The sequence below is a fragment of the Salmo trutta genome, chromosome 7 (assembly GCF_901001165.1).
Source record: "Salmo trutta chromosome 7, fSalTru1.1, whole genome shotgun sequence".
Lineage (NCBI taxonomy): Eukaryota > Metazoa > Chordata > Actinopteri > Salmoniformes > Salmonidae > Salmo > Salmo trutta.
The window spans coordinates 36,955,879-36,970,549 of NC_042963.1; the positions used below are offsets into that span (position 1 = coordinate 36,955,879).

At 41.6% G+C, this 14,671-nt stretch overlaps 1 protein-coding gene across 2 annotated transcripts in view; it reads left to right on the forward strand.

The window, feature by feature from the left end:
• The window catches only part of LOC115197322 (furin), a 223,724-nt gene that overhangs the window by 1,525 nt on the left and 207,528 nt on the right, over positions 1 to 14,671 (forward strand). The window lies entirely within an intron of this gene.

A 14,671-nucleotide genomic window follows, 5' to 3' on the forward strand; every position in this document is an offset into this window, starting at 1 on the left:
GTGTAAGAGTTGTACATACGCAGAGCTTTCCCAATAGGATTAACTCTCCGTGACACAATTTTCACTTTTTAAAGTAGATGTTTTGGCTGCTCATCATGTTTTGGCTGCTCATCCGGTCCAACATTCAGGAGCTCTTGTTTTGTTTGCCTGTGAACTTCTCTTCTGACTGGCTGAACTCGGGGTGTAACTGTTGAACACATCGACCAGACAGTTTCTAGAGTGACCTGAATCCTATTGACATGACACTCACTTGGAAATGGCCTTTATTTAGATGACACAGATCTATAGGGAGGGCCTAGATGTTTTGTTCATCAGTACTAAGGAGGTATAAAGTCACTCATAAAGTGATATAATGAATGCTAAGAGGCTGACATACAATTATCCAGAGGAATGCATTGACCCAGGCTGTGTCAGTGGATTAATGCGCCATACAGTACTATGGGCTGGTGGCAGCATTCATTCTATCTTTGTGCGTTCCTAAGTAGAGCCAGTCATGAGCTAAGTGGGACTGAAAAATAGTGGGAAATTCAGCAACTCCTCAAGGACAAAGAAAGTTCACTTAAAAAATGCTTTTTCTGTGGGTTTAAAACAAATCATTTTTGGGGGGGGAGTTCACTACCGTTGTCCTTGAAGAGTTGCTGCATTATTCCTTCCTTTGCAGTTTGCTCCTCTGTACAGTGTGAGCTCAGAGAGAGAGAGTAGATTGAGTTTTACCTAGTTATGCAGCCTCAGTGACTCACCTTTACTCAGCAGGTCCACACACTGATGAAGAGAGCCGAGGTCACTGCCTGCCGTGTGGTGGCCTCTAGCCAGGTGTGTGTGTGTGCATGTGCGTGTCTGACTGTATGCTTGCAGTTAGGGTGTGTGTGTGCTTCCCACTGCTGTGATGGTCATTGTTCCACTCCATGAGCTTTGTAATGTTTCTAGAGAAGATGTGTCGTTGTATGCTCTGCTTCACTCCTCTGCAGTTCAGTAGAAACTAGTGCTGAGCAATTGGTGCTTTTTGAGGTTGTTTTGGTTTCGGTATAATTATAAAGCAAATCATAAGATTTTTTTTTTTAACATGAAATGTTTTATGAAATAAGGACGTTACAATGATTTCAGAGCTTTTTAATTCAAAAGCCAAAAATAGTGAACATTCAATTGCCAAAACATTGAAGATATTCCATTGTCTCTGTCAGGTCCTCGTTTGGTGGATATCAATAAAAAAAAAAGGAAATTACTATGAAATAATAAAACATTTCAGTTGTATATATTTCTTAGTTTTTATTTGATGACTTATTTGTCTCTTCTCGGCTCAGGAAGTAGCAGTCAGCCAGTCAGGCACCTAACGTTTTATGCTCACCATACTGTCTTTAGTCATCCTATTTAGCTAGCCTGCCTAAGTATGTTGCAGAGCTGTCTGACAAAATAATGTTACTAGTTATTCAAAGTAAATAAGGTCTACTTTTATGAACTGCATCTGTCCCTGTGGATGTTGTGTTGTGTACATTCCTCTCTCATGCGGTGTATGTGGTCTGTGTGTATCTAACCTAACGAAGCAGGCATAAAAGTGTATCCGTCCAGAGATCTGTATACAATTACGAGATGCTCATGTCTATGCCCTAACAATGGGAGTCGTTGTCCCAAAGGCGGGAAGACACGCTTAGGTCCAAAATAAACCTATATAAATGCATTGGGCTTATTTTGGAAAGCTTTTGGCGAGAGTGGAACCTCTCGCTTCGCCTCTTTCTCTCTGATCCGTCAATGAGCCAGAAAAAGCTGGTGCAATGGATTATGGTCAATGTGGTTATTTACCACGTTTCTGTGCTGAACTAGGTTGAATATTTGCTTAATGAAAACTACAACTCCCTTTAGCCCAGCATCCCACATAGTTCTTCACTTTATTCCTCAGATTTCTCTCGAGAATGATTTGACTTCTCTGAAGAGAAACTAAATGGGTTTCAGGTAATTGAACCAATGTCAGCCAATTAGTTCTTTAATAACAGAAAAAAAATTGGTTAATCGCTCAGCACTAGTAGAAACTCCTTGAATATAAGCCTTTCTAAGATTAAGTCATCCAGAGCTGGGTGGATGTCTTGGTAGCAAACTATAGTTTTGGCAAGTTGGTTAGGACATCTACTTTGTGCATGACACAAGTAATTTTCCAACAATTGTTTACAGACAGATTATTTCACTCTATCAGAATTCCAGTGGGTCAGAAGTTTACATACACTAACTTAACTGTGCCTTTAAACAGCTTGGAAAATTCCAGAAAATGATGTCATGGCTTTAGACGCTTCTGATAGGCTAATTGACATCATTTGAGTCAATTGGAGGTGTACCTGTGGATGTATTTCATGGACTACCTTCAAACGCAGTGCCTCTTTGCTTGACATAATGGGAAAATCAAAAGAAATCAGCCAATACCTCAGAGAAAAATTGTAGACCTCCGCAAGTCTGGTTCATCCTTGGGAGCAATTTCAGAACGCCTGAAGGTACCATGTTCATCTGTACAAACAATAGTTCGCAAGTATAAACACCATGGGGCCACGCAGCCATCATACCGCTCAGGAAGAAGATGCGTTCTTGGTGCGAAAAGTGCAAATCAATCCCAGAACAACAGCAAAGGACCTTGTGAAGATGCTGGAGGAAACAGGTACAAAAGTATCTGTATCCACAGTAAAACGAGTCCTATATCGACATAACCTGAAAGGGGGCTCAGCAAGGAAGAAGACATTGCTCCAAAACCACCATAAAAAGCCAGACTATGGTTTGCAACTGTACATGGGGACAAAGATCGTACTTTTTGGAGAAATGTCCTCTGGTCTGATGAAACAAAAATAGAACTGTTTGGCCATAATGACCATTGTTATGTTTGGAGGAAAAAGGGGGATGCTTGCAAGCCGAAGAACACCATCCCAACCGTGAAGGACGGGGGTGGCAGCATCATGTTGTGGGGGTGCTTTGCTGCAGGAGGGACTGGTGTACTTCACAAATAGATGGCATCATGAGGAAGGACAATTATGTGGATATATTGAAAAAACATCTCAAGACAGAGGTCAGAAGGTTAAGGCTTGGTCGCAAATGGGTCTTCCAAATGGACAATGACCCCATGCATACTTCCAAAGTTGTGGCAAAATGGCTTACGGACAACAAAGTCAAGGTATTGGAGTGGCCATCACACAGCCTTGACCTCAATCCTATAGAAAATTTGTGGGCAGAACTGAAAAAGCATGTGCGAGCAAGGAGGCTTACAAATCTGACTCAGTTACACCAGCTCTGTCAGGAGGAATGGGCCAAAATTCACTTATTGTGGGAAGCTTGTGGAAGGCTACCCGAAATGTTTGACCCAAGTTAAACAATTTAAAGGCAATGCTACCAAATACTAATTGAGTGTATGTAAACTTCTGACTTTAGGCTACTCATTCTCATCAACAGGAGATTGTTTATTGCTACTCGCTTGTATCGTTTTACAAAATCAGCCTACCTGTCCTACTGATCAATGCTTCACACTTTTCGGGATGGTAGCACAGAGAGAAAGAGAGGTTGGTGTCATTTACAACTGCTGATACGCAGAATTACCGCCAGTGAGATGGCTGCTGCCCAACTACTCTATGGTCACATTAAAACAGTAATGAATACACACGCAAAATGTGGTATTGCTCAAACATGTGCTAAGCTCCTCCACTTCTCAGTAGCATAATGCTGCTGAATCCCACATCAACCCATAGCTTTGGCTCCCAAGGCTCTCCAGTCGATCTGAGAGGAATGGATCGGTTTAAGCAATGTAATTACTGTATTTCACCTTGACTGGGTTTTTCCATATTGCTGCTTCCACCTATCCACCTGTTTCACATCAGTGCCAAAAGGGGTGAGGGCTGTAGGGGGTTGAATTGGGTGGTTATCTTTTTATAGTCGGTAGTGGTGCTCATCTAGGGACCAGAGGGTGTTAAAGACGTGCTCCAGAACTTTGCCGACTTCTAAGTATTTTTTAAACCTCCCGCGCCGTGACTAGGTACCACTCAGAAAGAGGGGGATAACTTCACACCACACATACACAAAAACACACACACAGTGGTGAGGTGCAAGCGTACAAAATGAGGCAACTAACAATATCTCTCCATCTTCTCTCATTTAGTCTACTACAGTGTTGAACAAAAGCCTCAGATCAGTTTAAAACAGCCATTCCATTAGATAGCTTGACTCCAGACTGAACCTCAACTGTCCAAATTAGATATAGGTTCTCATAACTGGACTGAAATGAGAAGAGGCTGAAAAGAGTGAGGCAAGCAGGCCAATGAAATTACAATGCTGATCATTATCACTATCAGTGTTTGTTAAAACTTCTTTATACTAATGACAGACCTGCAAGTCTGGCTCCCTGAGACTGTGATACACTCCAGTGATAAGGGTACAAATAACAATTTGTTCATTTCTTTCTGTACCTCAATGAGGCTGCTATCCTAGAAGAGAAAGTAGGCTAGACCTGAAGGCACTCCAGTTCTGCTTAAAAGGAACATTCACTGCTTCCTTCTTTGAATTAAGCTGTAAGTTTATTGTTTGTTTCCTAAGAAACACTTAATAACTGACTTTCAAAAAGGAAGACACAGCTTCCGTACATCCTGTAGTAATAAGAAAAACACAGAGAGCAAGCATTTCAATACTCACCAGGGCTCTTAGTTGGAGCTCCCAACTTTAAAAGTATTAAGGACCAGAAAAAGATATTCATTAAAATTGATTTGGTTTACATATAGCCTACATTAGGCCAATACGCGCCTGCAGGCTGACCTCAGTTGGAATAGTGTTTCCTCTGACACATTTGTGTGGCTGGCTTCCAGGTTAAGTGGGCGGGTGTTAAGAAGCACAGTGGTGTGTCATGTTTTGGAGGACACATAACTTGACCTTCACCTCCCGAGCCTGTTGTGGAGCTGCAACGATGAGACAAGATTGAAATTGGGGAGAAAGAAATCGCATTTTCATCTCTAAAAATACGTAACGTGATTGGTAAATTAATTGGGGAAAAATTGACCAATAGGAGGCCATGCTCCTTTATTTTTCAATCTGTAAATGTTAACGTCCCTTTACACGTCACTTGTAAGACCATGAGCATGAGCAAGTCTGATTAGGCTTTCAAAAGTTATGACTCTTAATAACATTTTGTTCTGGGTTTCCGACATTAGCTAGCTAACAACCTGGTAACTTGACCAGTATGTTTTAAGATGGCATTGGAAGAAAGGAAAGGGACTCCTGGATAGCTACTCCAGGAGAAGTATTTCAAAAGTAGGATTCAGATATTGGGAAGCAGCAGAAAAAGCCTTTTTTTAAGCTACTTTATTAACCGGAGCTGATAATGCGCGAGAGGAGGGAGAGAGGTGCCACTCTAGCAGGCGGGGGATGGGTAGTGCTGTGAGCAAGTGACTTGGGGAGCAGGGAGGAGGGAGGGAGAGCTCGCAACTTCTACTGCAGAAGTCGCGTTCGGATCTGTACTTGCCCTTCTGGACAAGTCAGTTAAAATTGCACATGCCCGAGACCCGTGACAATCATATCTGAGCCGACCCAGACCCGTGACATTATTTACAATTCTGGAACCGGATCTACTCAGGTCCCGGATTGGGTCTCGGGTATTCAGGTACAGGTGGATCTGTGAAGACCTCTAATTTTAGGTTACTTTACTGGTTGTACATGCTGTTGGTCCTTTTGACAGTAGGAGGTGGGGATAGGGTATCCACAGGAAAGTGTTGTTTACCCCACTTTTTGAGGCGCCGGTAGGTTTTGTTGCTTATATTTTTTATCTCTTGACTCATTGCATGTGATGTACAATATATAAACAATAGCTGAATGTAACCAAAGCACGATTCCTTGCAATCAGCTGGAAGTTTTTGCTGTTCAGTCTGTGGTTTTGTTATGCCCGGCCATATTGTGCAAGTGTTTGTCATGTGCGAATTTCATCAGTATTTTTTCAACATTTTCCAGCAGCAGAAGGACAAATCGCACAGACAACCAGTAAAGCAAGTTTAAATGTAATTTTACTCAACATTCTGGCTTGTAAGGAACATTTCCAAACTTTGCACACAAATTTCTCAGGCTGTATATACCAATTAATTGTGTATTTCAACCTTATTAATCAGACTAATATTGGCCTAATGTAGGCTATATGTAAACCAAATCAATTTTAATGAATATCTTTTTCTGGTCCTTAATACTTTTAAAGTTGGGAGCTCCAACTAAGAGCCCTGGTGAGTATTGAAATGCTTGCTCTCTGTGTTTTTCTTATTACTGCAGGATGTACGGAAGCTGTGTCTTCCTTTTTGAAAGTCAGTTATTAAGTGTTTCTTAGGAAACAAACAATAAACTTACAGCTTAATTCAAAGAAGGAAGCAGTGAATGTTCCTTTTAAGCAGAACTGGAGTGCCTTCAGGTCTAGCCTACTTTCTCTTCTAGGATAGCAGCCTCATTGAGGTACAGAAAGAAATGAACAAATTGTTATTTGTACCCTTATCACTGGAGTGTATCACAGTCTCAGGGAGCCAGACTTGCAGGTCTGTCATTAGTATAAAGAAGTTTTAACAAACACTGATAGTGATAATGATCAGCATTGTAATTTCATTGGCCTGCTTGCCTCACTCTTTTCAGCCTCTTCTCATTTCAGTCCAGTTATGAAAACCTATATCTAATTTGGACAGTTGAGGTTCAGTCTGGAGTCAAGCTATCTAATGGAAGGGCTGTTTTAAACTGATCTGAGGCTTTTGTTCAACGCTGTAGTAGACTAAATGAGAGAAGATGGAGAGATATTGTTAGTTGCCTCATTTTGTACGCTTGCACCTCACCACTGTGTGTGTGTGTTTTTGTGTATGTGTGGTGTGAAGTTATCCCCCTCTTTCTGAGTGGTACCTAGTCACGGCAGCCTCATTGACTCACCTTTACACAGCAGGTCCACACACTGATGAAGAGAGCCGAGGTCACTGCCTGCCGTGTGGTGACCTCCAGCCAGGTGTGTGTGTGCGTGTGCGTGTCTGAATGTATGCTTGCGGTTAGGGTGTGTGTGTGCTTCCCACTGCGGTGATGATCATTGTTCCACTCCATGAGCTTTGTATGTCTCTAAAGAGGATGTGTGGTGGGATGCTCTGCTTCACTCCTCTGCAGTTCAGTAGAAACTCCTTGAATATAAGTCTTTCTAAGATTGAGTCGACCAGTGCTGGGTGGATTGGTGGGGCAACACACACACACACACACACACACACACACACACACACACACACACACACACACACACACACACACACACACACACACACACACACCATGTTGTGACTAGAGTAATTTCATTGTTACTACAAAAGAGTTGGCTAAAGCACTGGGTGAGTGTTTCAGATCAGTGCCAAAAGGGGTGAGGGCCATCCAGCTTTGGGCTGGATGTGTCAATGTGTTGCTCATACATGCATAATCTATGAGCAGAATAATTATGCTATTCAATTAGCCATAAAATCACTACTTTGAAAGCAACTGTTTATCTGGAAGCTGCGCTGCTCCATTTTCCCTACATTTTCCTCCATGTGGGCCAGCCCCTCGCCATATCAGTGACAGCTAGCAAGATGCACATGATGCACCCACAGCAGAGCAGAGAGAGAGAGCAATGATGTGGTGCACATATGTCAAGAGAATTTTCTATCCCAATGATAATAACTAACAATCAATAAGCTTTGACTAATCCCCAAGGTTTGTAAGACACTGGGTTAAGAATAATTAGGCAAAGACTCAGCTTCTGCAAAAGGTCTGTACAGTTTATTCAGAGAACGTTCTGAAGTCCATTACACGAAGACATTCATTTTATGCTCACTCCCCACTTACGCACATACCTCCACACAAACAGTAGATGTCCTACACACATACATACACACGAACAGTAGGTGAGTTGTATCCCTCCCCGGAGTTCTCACCACTGTTAATCACTACCCAGCGCTGTCTGTTCCTTTCCCCCTAGATTAGAGGAACCTTGAGAGTTACTCCCTTTCTCCTCATAAGTTTCTCAAAGTTCCTTGCTAGGTCGGGTCAAACACAGTCTAATTGTTCTCGCTATTTTCTTAGGCACACTAATACACACACACATTTCTCTCCCTCCCGGGTCTCTACTAGACCGTATGGGACTTACGTTTAGTACTTTAATTATTCATTATACATGCTACATAACTACTAATTAGTTATGTTTCAGGGTTGGACTCTTTAATCATTTACCTTTAAACATATTATTCCCTTATCAACATATCTGCACATATGTGACGTAGTACGCAATTTTCAGGGACCACTTTTGGCTCATGAGCATTACTTTCAGAACTACTGGCTAAAAAGTATACAAAAGTTTCCTCCATGTGGGCCAGTACCGGAGAATCCCTTTAACTGTAAGTAGCTGTCAGTCTATAACTCTGGATAAGAGCGTCTGCTAAATGACTAAAATGTAAATGTATTATAGGAGTAACTGTAACTCGAGTCAGCAGGGAAAATGGAGGGGCAGGATCATGCAAAGCTACTGTATTTAAAGAGAGGGCTGATAAGGAACTATCTGCTTCACTGGGTCTTTGAGCGAAACAGCATCATCCTACTCCTAAAACAACTCCATCATTAGTGCTAGAGTTTTTTGCGGGGGCAGATATGCAATATGCTGCATTGTAGTTGCATATAGGCCATTTACAAACTGTAGTTAAAATATTCACCCAGATAATACGTTGAATGGCAAAATTCTATTTGTGCCATGGTATAAATAAATGTGTATCATTAGCTAGGTTTCCATCCAATTGGCGAGCAGATTTTCATGTAATTATTCTAAAATCAGCATTAAGAAAATATGCACATTTTCCAACAGGGGTGTGTTTCCACCAAACAGACATGTTATGGATAAAAATCAGTAAGTTATGATGTAGTGGACAAAAAAATGATTCGTTTTCATGTACCAAATAAAAATCTAAAGTCCAATGTGTTTCCATCGCATTTTCAACTCTACCGCCAGTTTTGTCACAAAAACTGATACGTTAAATAGCAAATGTGCCTATTCTGGTCTTGGCACGTGTGTTCCAGCCAACAGCTTGCAGATACAGTGCACTTGGTCCCCCGAGTGGCGAAGCGGTCTAAGTCACTACATCTCAGTGCTGGAAGTGTCACTACAGACACCCTGATTCGAATCCAGGCTGTATCACAACCGACCGTGATTGGGAGTCCCATAGAGCGGCGCACAATTGGCCCAGCATCATCCGAGTTTGGGCTGGTGTAGGCATCCATTGTAATTAATTATTTGTTCTTAACTGACTTGCCTGGTTAAAATAAAATAGACTAGTCTACATGATGAGATTATTATGGAAAAGCTCGAGAATATTTGTATTTGTCAATCAGCTGTCAAGCATCAATCATCATTTCACCAATCAATCAATAAAATGTATTTGTAAAGCCCTTTTTACATCAGCCAATGTCACAAAGTGCTATACAGAAACCCAGCCTAAAACTACAAACAGCAAGCAATTCAGATGTCGAAGCACGGTGGCTAGGAAAAACTCCCTAGAAAGGCAGGAACCCTAGGAAGAAACTTAGATAGGAACCAGGCTATGAGGGGTGGCCAGTCCTCTTCTGGCTGTGCCAGGTTGAGATTATAACAGTACATGGCCAAGATGTTCAAACGTTCATAGATGACCAGCAGGGTCAAATAATAATAATAATCACAGTGGTTGTAGAGGCTGCAACAGGTCAGCACCTCAGGAGTAAATGTCAGTTGGCTTTTCATAGCCAAGCATTTAGAGTTAGAGACAGCAGATGCGGTAGAGAGAGAGAGAGAGAGAGTCGAAAACAGCAGGTCCGGGACAAGGTAGCACGTCCAGTGAACAGGTCAGGGTTCTATAGCCACAGGCAGAACAGTTGAAACTGGAGCAGCAACACGACCAGGTAGACTGGGGATAGCAAGGAGTCATCAGGCCAGGTAGTCCTGAGGCATGGTCCCAGGGCTCAGGTCCTCCGGGAGGGGAGGGAGAGGGAGAGAGAGAGAGAATTAGGCTGAGACAGCAAGAGTGGTTCGTTGCCCCAGTGCCTTTCCATTCACCTTCACACCCCTGGGCCAGACTACACTCAATCATAGGACCTACTGAAGAGATGAGTCTTCAAGGCTTAAAGGTCGAGACCGAGTCTGCGTCTCTCACATGGAAAGGCAGACCATCCAATAAAAATGGAGCTCTATAGGAGAAAGCCCTGCCTCCAGCTGTTTGCTTAGAAATTTTAGGGACAATAAGGAGGCCTGCATCTTGTGACCGTAGCCTAGTGCATCTAGGGCGACTGCATCTAGGGTATTACGCAATGTTAAATTTAGTTCCTCAGTTAGGTGGTTAACTGATTTTTGTACTCTGACGTCCCTGGGTAGATGGAGGGAGTCTGGAAGGGCATCTCGGAATCTTTGGGTTGTCCGGGAATTTGTAGCACGACTTTTGATGATCCTTGGTTGGGGTCTAAGCAGATTATTTGTTACGATTGTAAATGTAATAAATTGGTGGTCTGATAGTCCAGGATTATGAGGAAAAACATTAAGATCCACAATATTTATTCCATGGGACAAAACTAGGTCCAGAGTATGACTGTGGCAGTGAGTAGGTCTGGAGACATGTTGGACAAAACCAACTGAGTCGATGATGGCTCCGAAAGCCTTTTGGAGTGGGTCTGTGGACTTTTCCATGTGAATATTAAAGTCGCCAAAAATGTGAATATTATCTGCCATGACTACAAGGTCCGATTTGGAATTCAGGGAACTCAGTGAAGAATGCTGTATTTGGCCCAGGAGGCCTGTAAACAGTAGCTATCTTTTTTTTTTTTGTATATTGAAATTTGATATCGTAAATGTTAGCAACAACTCCGCCTTTGATGGATATGCGGGGGATATGGTCACTAGTGTAACCAGGAGGAGAGGCCTCATTTAACACAGTACATTCATCAGGCTTAAGCCATGTTTCAGTCAGGCCAATCACATCAAGATTATTATCAGTGATTAGTTAATTGACAATAACTGCCTTGGAAGTGAGGGATCTAAGATTAAGTAGCCCTATTTTGAGATGTGAGATATCACAATCTCTTTCAATAATGACAGGAATGGAGGAGGTCTTTATTCCAGTGAGATTGCTAAGCGAACACACCAGAATAAGACTGTTGATATTTATTGGAAAAGAGCATCAATATCACCGTGCACTTTCACCACTCTGTGAAGTTCATCATAATTGAAGCCTAATAATCTGCATGGTTTCCCGAGTCATAGTGGGAGGACCACACATCATATCCTCATCTGACTCCAAGTTTATTTCGATATGATGGTTTTTATATACATTTTTCCAAATAAAAGCGCTTCCACCTCCGTTTCTAGCATAATTCATTTTACAGACACAAAAAGATCCCACATGTCGAACGAACAAATTATCTGTTGGCATTTTTTTAGTTGTACCAAACATCTTTGTCCATCACAGCTGTCGTGATTTTAAGAAAATACGATATGACTTTACTCGCACAAAACTTGTGAATGGAAAGTTGTGTCCTGTTTTGTGTGTCTTGTTCGCTCCAACTCTCTTTGCATTTGAATTATTTGAGCGGCACAAATCGTGAGCAAAGTCCATACAATGTATCATTTTACCTCATGTGAGAGTGAAGAGTAAATTCAGAAAGTCAGTCTTTAGCCTTTATCAGTTTTACAGAAATGAACATTAAAGGGGCAATCTACACTTGCTACATCCATTTTTGGACTTGAAGAATATAACTTAGAAATGCCTCATGAGCTTAGTTCAACAGTCGTACCCCATCAGAACTCAAAATATACGCTTGTTTTACTCCAGTTTTTGTAAACAAAGTAAATGTAAAAAAACAACAACACTGTATAGCCTCAAAACATGGTTAAAACTATAATTCTGATATCATGTATGGTCAATCCTGTATCATTTGAGAGTAGTTACATTTCTCCAAGACTATTCCTCAGCTTTCTACAGAAACAGGGGAGTGCCGCTTTGTTATTGTTTCAACTACTGATTGCACCTTTAAGGAGGCTTTTATATATTTCAAAATAGACTCCTGGGGTTCAGGGACCAATCACAATGCAAATACAAAAAAAACATAATGTAATTGGTAAATTAGTTGGGGAAAACTACCAATAGGAGGCAATTTTGAAGTACAGTATACAAAATGCACCTTCAATTTTCAACCTGTAAAAGTTAACTTCCCTTTGCATGTCACTGACGTCACGGACGGCATTCAAAAGTTATGACTCTTAATAACATTTTGTTCTGGGTTTTTCGACATTCGCTGGATAACAACCTGTTAACTTGACCAGTATGTTTTAAGATGGCATTGTAAGAAAGGAAAGGGGCTCCAGGATAGCTACTCCAGGAGAGGTATTTCAAAATTAGAATTCAGATATTGGCCTTGCCTAAAAATCTGACTGCTACCATGGTTACTCCATGGCTATCAGTCTGAAACAAGTCATTGTAAAAAAGACTCAAAAGTCTTTACAAGCCAGAATGTTGAATAAAATGATATTTGAGGTCTTCACCGGTCCAGGGAGGAGGGAGGGAGAGACTAGAGACAACAACCAACTAAGCCGACTCGCGCTATAGTAGACTAATAACTGCCATAGCTAGTTTATTTATCATGAAATATGATTACGTCGTAGCTGTTTTGGACTGCATCAAACCGGGGGAAGCTAGTTAAGCTAGCTAACATTAGCTAGCTAGGCTAACTGAGGTTGCAGTGCATGCGCTTTCTCATCCTACAGTTACAAATAACAACAACTCCATTCAGAATATTAAGAAGCAGCTTGACTACCTGTTGGCTCTTGGTCATTGTAGCTAATCCTTCTCCTTTAACTTTTAATTCGGTCATATTAATTCCATCTTCAACTTTTGCCACACATGGAGCGAGGCTCTATGACTGTAGCCTATTGCCACTTTGATGACTTATGATTGGCCAACAACAAGCTACATGTGCCACGCTCCACTCTTGTGAAAAGCAAGAGCAGCAGCATAAATTATAACATCTCTCTCTCTCTACCTCAGCAGTCGTGTTCGGATCTGTATGGACCCTTCCAGACAAGTCAGTTAAAATTACACATACCCGAGACCCGTGACAATCAGATCCGACCCAGACCCGTGACATTATTTAGAATGCTGGATCTGAACCTGCTCGTGCCCCGGATCGGGTCTCGGGTATTCGGGTACAGGTGGATCCATGAAGACCTCTAGGTTACTTTACTGGTTGTACATGCTGTTGGTCCTTTTGGAGGTAGGAGGTGGAGATAAGGTATCCACAGGAAAGTGTTGTTTACCCAACTTTTTGAGGCGGCGGTAGGTTCTGTTGCTTGTATTTTTAATCTCTTGACTAACTGCATGTGATGCACAATATGTAAACAATAGCCAAATGTAATCAAAGCACGTTTCCTTTAAATCAGCTGGAAGTGTTTGCAGTTCGATCTTTGGTTCGGTTAGGCTTGGCCGTATTGGGCAAGTGTTTGTCACGTGCGAATTGCGTCAGTATTGAAAATAAAAACCGGAAGTTTAAATCGATATACTGACCAGCGTACTGAATGTTAGGTTAATAACACTACTATGTGGATATTTTGTCAAAATGTTTGAGCAGCAGAAGGACAAACCACACAGACAACCAGTAGAGCAAGTTTAAATGTAGTTTTATTCAACATTCTGGCTTGTGTTTGAATTTATTATGGATCCCCATTAGCTACTGCCAAGGCAGCAGCTACTCTCCCTGGGGTCCATCAAAATTAAGGCAGTTTATACAATTTTAAAAACATTACAATACATTCACAGATTTCAAAACAACACTGTGTGCCCTCAGGCCCCTACTCCACCACTACCACATATATACAATGCAAAATCCATATGTACGTGTGTGTTCAGTGCGTATGTTATCGTATATGTTTGTATGCATGTGTCTGTGCCTATGTTTGTGTTACTTCACAGTCCCCGCTGTTCCTTATCTGTTTTTTAAATCCAATTTTACTGCTTGCATGAGTTACTTCATGTGGAATATAATTCCATGTAGTCATGGCTCTATGTAGTACTGTGCACCTTCCATAGTCTGTTCTGGACTTGGGGACTGTGAAGAGACCTCTTGTGGCATGTCTTGTGGAGTATGCATGGTTGTCCATTCAACATGTCAATACCTCTCATAAATACAAGTAGTGATGAAGTCAATCTCTCCTCCACTTTGAGCCAGGAGAGATTGACATGCATATTATTAAAATTAGCTCTCTGTGTACATCTAAGGGCCAGCTGTGTTGCCCTGTTCTGAACCAATTGCAATTTTCCTTTTTTGCGGCACGTGACCACACGACTGAACAGTAGTCCAGGTGCTACAAAACTAGGGCCTGTAGGACCTGCCTTGTTGACAGTGCTGTCAAGAAGGCAGAGCAGCGCCTTATCGTGGACAGACTTCTCACCATCTTAGCTACTGTGGGTATCAATATGTTATGATCATGACAATTTACAATCCAAGGTAACTCCAAGCAGTTTAGTCACCTCAACTTGCTAATTTTCCACATTATTTATTATAAGATTTAGTTGAGGTTTAGGGTATAGTGAATGATTTGTCCCAAATACAATACTTTTAGTTTTAGAAATATTTAGGACTAACTTATTTCTTACCACACACTCTGAAACTAACTGCAACTCTT